Source organism: Leuresthes tenuis, unplaced genomic scaffold, assembly GCF_036924035.1.
Source record: "Leuresthes tenuis unplaced genomic scaffold, fLeuTen1.0.hap1 SCAF_8, whole genome shotgun sequence".
NCBI classification, from domain to species: Eukaryota; Metazoa; Chordata; class Actinopteri; order Atheriniformes; family Atherinopsidae; genus Leuresthes; species Leuresthes tenuis.
The window spans coordinates 4,818,991-4,826,904 of record NW_027325362.1 but is presented as its reverse complement, the minus strand read 5'-3'; the positions used below and the strand labels follow the sequence as shown (position 1 = coordinate 4,826,904).

General features: G+C 40.2%; 1 protein-coding gene across 1 annotated transcript in view; it reads right to left on the bottom strand.

Annotated features, from left to right (window-relative positions):
- Positions 1 to 7,914, bottom strand: part of LOC140312764 (cytochrome c) — a 299,923-nt gene that overhangs the window by 24,171 nt on the left and 267,838 nt on the right. The gene's annotated exons all lie outside the window — the stretch shown is intronic.

Genomic DNA, 7,914 nt, shown 5'->3' with positions numbered 1-7,914 from the left:
GTCAATATAAGACTGTTTATTAGCATTTTTCCTTTCTTTAATAGTTTGATTACAGCATTTGTCGATTAACACACCCTTGAAAAGGCTTTAAGTGACTGGGAAGGACGTTTACGACCTCTCCGCAAACCTCTGCAGGGGCACCCTCTGAGGAAAAGCAAGGGAGGCAGAAGATGAGCAACAACAGGGCTGCAGTCGTTTGTGTTCGAACTCTTTAAAAGGAAGAAAACCTATTCTAAATCCAGAAATGTGAGCTCGTGTCGTGGCTCCAGGGCAGAGAGCCAACCAGCAGGGGTTTTACCGCTTCAGCTGCTGATTCAACTTGATTTAATTAGATTTCACTTAAGTTACTAATATGATTTCATTTGGTGCATTTGAAATGTGTGGCCTTCCTCTGCATCCTGTCTCAGTTCAGCGGACAGTTTGTTGTGCAGTGTGTGTCTGAGTGTATATATGTGTGTGTTTGTTGTACGGCAAATGGCACAGCCACGAGCCAAAATGGGTCACACACGCGCCTGCTCCTTTTGGGCTCTCATTTACTCTCGGGTGCTTTAATGAGCTTTGATTTTCGAGGGTTGGGGACAACATTTACACAGTTTGGGTACACACATAATGGCAGTACTAGAAGTGTGCTTTAATGAGTCCCAGAGTGCTACAATGAATGTACTCTGGTAACAGCATCCATGGCTGCAAATGTGTTTTCAAATATGTGCGCGCGTCCTCTGCTCTCTGCTTGCGTGATTTGGTGCGACTTTATTTCATTTCATCTGAGGTGGAGGTATATTTATAACACGTTTATCATGCATGGCTCCTTTCTACCGTGCAGTTTATTTCGCTATAAAATGCATGAATGTGACTGCAGTAACTTCTATTGTCATGGCATCTAAAACAAAGGTAATTTCGCCGTAAGTGAGCTTTCTATTTCTGCATCCTCCTCTTTTTTAGGGTATCTTTTGTGTCTGCAGTCTAATAAATCACTTTATCTTCTACAAGAACATTTTCCCAATACCGCCGTCTTCATATTCATCAAAACATTGATCTTCTCTGCAGAGGGCATGGATGTCATGTACACACATACTCAAGCCCACACTTGAGTGCACTTGAATCCAGCGATGCCTGCAGATGGAAAGAACAACTCCTGGCTAATTAGTAAAGCACGACAGTAGATTTTCTTCCCATGGTGAGAAAATTTGACACCACACAACCTGTTTACGTAAAAATTTTTCTGCAGTAATAATCAAAGACGTCCTGGTATTCAGTCAGGCTCAGCCTCCTCCTGCTTCCAAGGACGAACCGCAACACCTTGTCTGAGCTGCTGACCGCTGGGCAGGTCAGCGGTTGTCAGCTGCTCCACATCAAGGAGCCGCATCACACCGGGCGCTAAGAAAAGGCCGAGAAAGGTAGCCTCCAACCCGGCCCACCCTGGCAACTCCCTGCTGAAAAGGAAAAATAAAACTTCACTTAAGCTGGAAAAAGATTGAACCCCCGCTTGAAGACCCGGACCACCCATCACCTCAGCGGCTTTTTTCTCTGCGCACTGCTGAGATCCCATCAGCTCCCGATGCTCCTCTAAGTCCAGAGCTTATTTTGAGCTGAAGTACTCTTTCTGTTTTATTTATTTATTCATTTTCCTCACATTCCCTTCAAACTGCCGCGGCTCAATTTACTTTCGAAGATGATTTCTTACTTTCTTCGCACCCCCAAGAGAGTCGGTGTGAACTTGTTCTATTTAACTTTTGCGTTTTATGTTCAGGTAATGAGGAACAGCGGCAGCGGGAGTGATGGTGACACCAAAAGATTCAGGAAACGCAGGAATTGTATCCCTTTACTGATAATACAACTCGTCTGCTGAATGCATTGTACTCAGGTCCCCTGAGGCTACTGTCAGAGGAGAGACTGTTGTGTATTCCTCCTCTCTTGGTGGATGTCTTCCACTCCGCGTGATGGTTGAAAGTCTTGCGCGAAATGAAGAGTCTTGAGAGGAGCGCTTTGCTCGATAATCCCGAGGGACCGACACTAAACAAGATGTTTAGTATAGTGTTGATGTTTGAGATAAGTTAAAAAATTTGGTGCTGCATTTGTAGTCATTTAACTTTTGATAACACTGTAGCCTCACTGGAAACACCTCACAGGATGGGAAGTTATCCACAGAAATTCTGAACATCAACCAAGTATGGGTCCAAAGGCTTGAAATATTCATCAGCAGATATTTTTAAACGAGGTTAGACTTTTTTCAGCAGGATGTTTTTCTTCATTTATCTGTCCCAATAGTCATTTGCTGCAAAAAGAATAAAAAAACCGATACTTTCTGTCAAACATGAATTACATTGCTTGTAAACCCAATTACTGCCCTTCATAAGCGGCACCACCATTTCATTCTGATAACTGGGTTCTTTGCAGTATCTCAGCTATTGATTCCCTTGCAGGGTTTTATCATTTGTTCGTCTGTGTCTCTACATAAAACTGTTGGTTCGTTTTAGCGATTCTACTATTTCTGTATTTCATTGCACTCCTGATATACCTTTTTATGGTGTGTTTTGCTACACTATCTTATTGTATCTTATCTTATGGGGAGCGCGGGGGTAAATGGCCTCATAGTTAGAAACAGTAATGGGTGAACGAGAAAATTAAGGAAGCTTTTGACCATACATTTAAAGAGGAAAATAAAAAGCCATACATTGATCAGAGAAAAACTTAAATTTCATCATATACTTGATGAATCTGGATGACAATTTGATTATTTTCTAATATACTCTGCTTTTTAAATAAACCTTTCAAGAATGGAACTTTAACTGCAGCTCGAAGCATATTTGTTGTCCTTTATTCACTGTTGATAAAAGGAGGCCTACAGTATTACATACGCGACTGTCCTCTCAAATATGACCTTTGTCCATACAGACTGAAATTACCTGTATTTACGTTTAGAGAAAACGCGACTTCTAGTGGCAATAGACGCAACTGCATGTGAATAATGGACATTGCGCTGCAAAAAGAATGTATTTTAGTCCTTACGATCATTTTGTAACCAAGTAGTTTTGTTTTCTGTCTAACCAGAAAACAAAAGCACATTGGTGAAGTGATGCCATAGAATTAACTGGAGGTGACTCAGAATGGAAAAAAACTGTTGTCACGGATGCTTCATTGTTTGGGTCACCCCCACATTGAACTGAAGAAGGAAGTCAGATGAGAGGGGAAACATCCTCAAAAACCAATAAAAAGAAGTCCAGTTGCCCTTATTCAAGCTCTTATGATTACCACAACCTGGATGACTGAGAAGCTACACTGAAATACTCTCAAATGGGTTGTATTTTCCATCTGTCACATGTGGAGGTGGACAGCTTACAGGATCCTGCTATGTGCCGGATTCATGGGTATGACCTTCATGACCATTTTAGTCAAATGACTTACTGATCAACTGGTAACAAAAACTGTCCCAGCTGCAATTGGGCAAGAGGCGGGGTGCATCCTGAACAGGTCCCTCACCATCTTCTGTAAATAAGACTTTAAATAAAAGATTCATACAAAACACAATCAGAAAAATCGGGCCTTTTGCTGCCATAATTTCAGTTTTTGTATCTTATTTTGTATTATGCATATTTTGGGATATTTATTTTGAACATTTCTAGGTAGGAACTAATACGCTAGATTTTGTTCCACTGGTGTTCCCAAAAGAAGATGCACCCTCTGGTGAAACATGAGGGTTATAGCAAGTGGTAGCAGAAAAGGCCAAGTTAAGAGTTTGAGTGCTTAAAAGTATTTATAGGGACCTCATTTCTACCTCTAAGCAAGGGTCAGCCAGCGAGGTATGTGTTATATGTTATATATCATTTTATGTCTTTATTTTATTCTTTGCACTCATTGAAGTTTGTTGTATTTTAGTTTGACGGTGGTGTCTTATCATCAGTAAAGTGGTGCTGTAAAGATAACAACCGAACAACAGCAATTGTGATCTTCTACAAATCACATTAAAGCCGATTAAATACCATCAGTAAAATAACTCTTTACTGACGTTAAGAAGAGGTGGAAGTGATGAGGCCAATGTAGAGGAGCCTGTAAGGGTCAACAGGGGGCAACTCTCGTCATTTTAAAGGGAAGTCTTTACTTTTTTATCTAAGTCCACAGGGAACATTTTTTTATTTTTGTAAAGATCTTTTTACCCATGAAGGTGTGAAGGAACTGTGACAACTGAGATCCAGACTGCAGTAGTTTTATTATTAGATAAATACTGGAGCTGAATTTGAAGGGATAAATAAAGTGGGAGAGAAACGCATTCACTTCAGCTTCAGCTTGTGAAAAAGATTTGTGGAACAAAGTGCAAATGTAGCCCATCGGTACCTCCATTAATCAGTATGAATTAGATACCTGCAAATAGCCAGAGGCACCAACAGTGCACCAGTTGGATTCTGTGTGATCTGTCAGGCTGCATTCCACGCCATGAGACAAAGATCGTTACACCATTATCTCTCAGACATTATCAACACAAAGTGCCCTAAAACTGCAAAACATCATAGATATAAGTACTCAGCGCACTGTGAAGACTGTGCTGTTTCCCTCGTATAGGTGATGATATGCACGACAAACAGGATTACAGCATTTTGGTTGGTAAATTTGAGAATTCATGGCAGGTTGGCTCGGATCAATTCAACTTTATTCATTTAAATTTAATTAAAACCCATCGCTTCTTTCAAAGTAGCTTCAGTTGGTTAATATAGGGACACCATATTGAACTGCCACGACACAGATGTGTCTTACACAGTTAGTCCTTGATGCTAATCAGAAATTGCGTTGCCTCAACTTAACCAATTAGTTTTAGGTGCTAAACCTAACTGAGCAGTGAGAGAAACAGCGAGTGAAATGGAAACATTCGACATGAGAATTTAATGAAAGTATTTTGGACGCTGGGGTGATTCTCTCCAACCAATCAGTGTCTGCTGTGTTTTAATGTCTCCTTTTCTAGTCTAGTTGACTCATTCTCAAGAAGTGCATGATGATGCTAAGTTAGTTTTTTTTCCATATGTTTTTTATATCTTTAACCAAAGATACAGTTATCCGAAAGGCTCCCTGTAAGGTACACAAATGTCCCTTTGATAACCTCGTTGGGATAATTACTTCTTTCCTGAGTGGGGTAGAGTGAGGTACTTCTGAGTAGTTGATAAGTTAATTCCCTGTTTGTGGACTTTATCTTTTATTTTTCTGTTTATTTATTTGCTCACCCTGCTGGGAGGTGTTCAGCATCACAAAGCAGGGAGGGTTGTAGGTTTGAATCTCATATTTCTGGGTGGAGTATGCTTTGTTTTTGTTCTATTTTCTTCTTCAGGTATCCTGCCTTTTTCGCCCCTTAAACAGGGTGAAACATATGTACAGAAAATGAATGAGTGAATGTCTCCTTGTTAATCTTGTGATGAACTGGTGACATGACATGTCTCTTCCTACATGACAGCTGGGATGTGGGCATTGTTATCATTTTTGCCCCAACTTAAAGGTACATTTTTGTCAACTGTTCTTTCGCAGGTCCAGAAAAGAAGGTACAAAACCCTACAGATTTTCAAGCCACAGTGCATTTACTTTACTCACAGCTGGAGGGACAAATCCCCCTCACTTTTCTGGGACCGCTCCATATTCTTTGTTTCTCAGTGTGAAGCAGTGGCTACAAACAACCGTTGCTTATTTATCATGCTTTATACAGCAGATGTAAGTATTTTTGATGGTCTAGATAATTCCCCTATGATTCATTATTCACTCAGCAGTGCATATTAAAATGAGAACTGCACCCCCGCAACAGATCTCCCTATTTTTTCAAACCCTGGCTACGGCCCTGATCCCCTCAGGTCAGTCGCTGGTCAAAACTATAATAATTTCTTCTAATTTAAATGCTGAATGGCAGATAAGTAAATGTCTTCAGATGAAAAATGTGCATGTTGTCTCAGTGTTTGTGGAAAATCTGAGTCATCCAGGTCATGGTACTCCAGAGAGCTTAAACACAAAGTAACTGACCTTCTTTTTGGTTGTTTTTCTTACAACCCTCCTTCATTCACGGAAAAACAAAAACAGAACAGATTTCATGACCAAAAACCTCAGAATATTTGGGAAAGTTTCTTTCAGAAATTCATGTTTTTGTAAGATTAAAGTCTTATTCCAAACTGTTATGGCAGGTTACAAACTGCAAGAGATAATTAGACTTCAATTCGTTCATGAAATATTAATACTTTCATTCCAAAATTAGACATCCTCAAATTTCCACAAAAGAGAAATATTTATGTATATTTTAATATATTTCGTGGCTTCTTGCAGATAATTGGAGGCAGTAAATGTCACTGCTGCTGGAGTCTGGAGTCATGTCACGTTTGCTCGGAAAGTGTTAGAATTTAAGGACTTAATATACTGTGGTTCTGAAATATTAACGGACTAATTTTAGACAGTAAAGACAAATTTATTATGGCTAAAACTGAGGCCTGTATATCAGTTTCAGTTTCAGTGCTGTGGCCTCCCACAGCTTGTCATGGCCTTGCAGGCTTTCATGGATTTTAATGCATTTTATTTTTATTAAAGCAACATATAATGTGAGAATATATGCACAAACTGTAGAAACTTTAAATAATCAAGGGAATGATCTTCTTCTGAGTCCAGTCACGTTCAGTGTGAACAGCGAGCGGCTCAACTTAAACTATTTTGATTAGAGTTGAAATTAACTCCATGTTAATGATCTGAGTGTTTCAGTTAGATTTGCAATCAACTAAATGGCTCAATTTAGACGAACTGAAATAAACCAAATATTTAATTTGGAAGTGTTGGAAAAGAGTTGAAAGATTAATTTTGAGAGTGGCAAAGAAGTAAATGATTCATCTGAGCAGAAGTGGAGGAAGCTTAATGTTGAATGGGAGCAAGTGATTCATTCAGAGGAGTCAGTTCTAAATGACTCTGAGCCAGTTTCATCCTGGAGTTAAAAATAGGCTTTCTGTGGCTGAAGAGCGATCGCACACACGTACAGAAATGCACAGAGGTTTGCATGGATGTCAGTGCTCATGCTGTCACCACGCACACGCGTGCAGACACGCACGCACACACACACACACACACACACACACAGATGAGGACCTGAAAACAGCACAATTATATTTTTTGCATTTTCAAAATTGAAAAAACTTGCTTACACACACAGACGGTGTCACACTTTCTGTCACCAGCTCTCTTTTTTTGTTCCCTCACATGCTGACACACACACACACACACACACACAGTCTTGCGCTCTGGCTCATGAATTAAAGAGCAGAGCTGGTCCAGGGGGAAGAAATTATTCAGGCAGATCTGCTCTCTGACAGAGGAGTGGGAGGGAAGGAAGAGGAATGGAAAGGAGAGAAGATAGAAAAGGGGAGAGGAAGAAAGGAAGAAAAAAGAGAAGATAGAAAAAAACAAGAGGGAAGAGAAGAAAAAGGATGTTAATAAGGAATGCACTGATTTGACATAGAGAGGCGATCAAACCCCCAATGGTGCGCTCTGTGGGTGTATGTGTTGCAGTTCATTGTGTCCCGCAACCCTCCCCCTCATCTGGATGTGCGTGCATGAGAATATGTACCTCTTTATTGGCTGTGTTTGTAATGGATGTGGGAGTGCATGTATCAGTTCCATCCTTTGTGCTTGTGTCTGTACCTGTGTGAGCATTCAGGTGAGAGTCCACACCACTTTATGTGGCCAGATGACATGTTTCTTTCAGAAAAATTTTGCACATTACACAAAAACAGGTGATAAGAGACTTTTTCTGTCCCAGCTCCCTGATGCGGTGAAACTCGAAGGCTATATAAAAGCCAACCGTGAACTTTCCTGCTGTGTAAGCTTGTAAGTTGGGAAGAGATTAAACAAACATAAACAACATAAAATCAATTAGGAGTGTGTTTTGTTTCAGAGGAGAGTAAAAGAGGC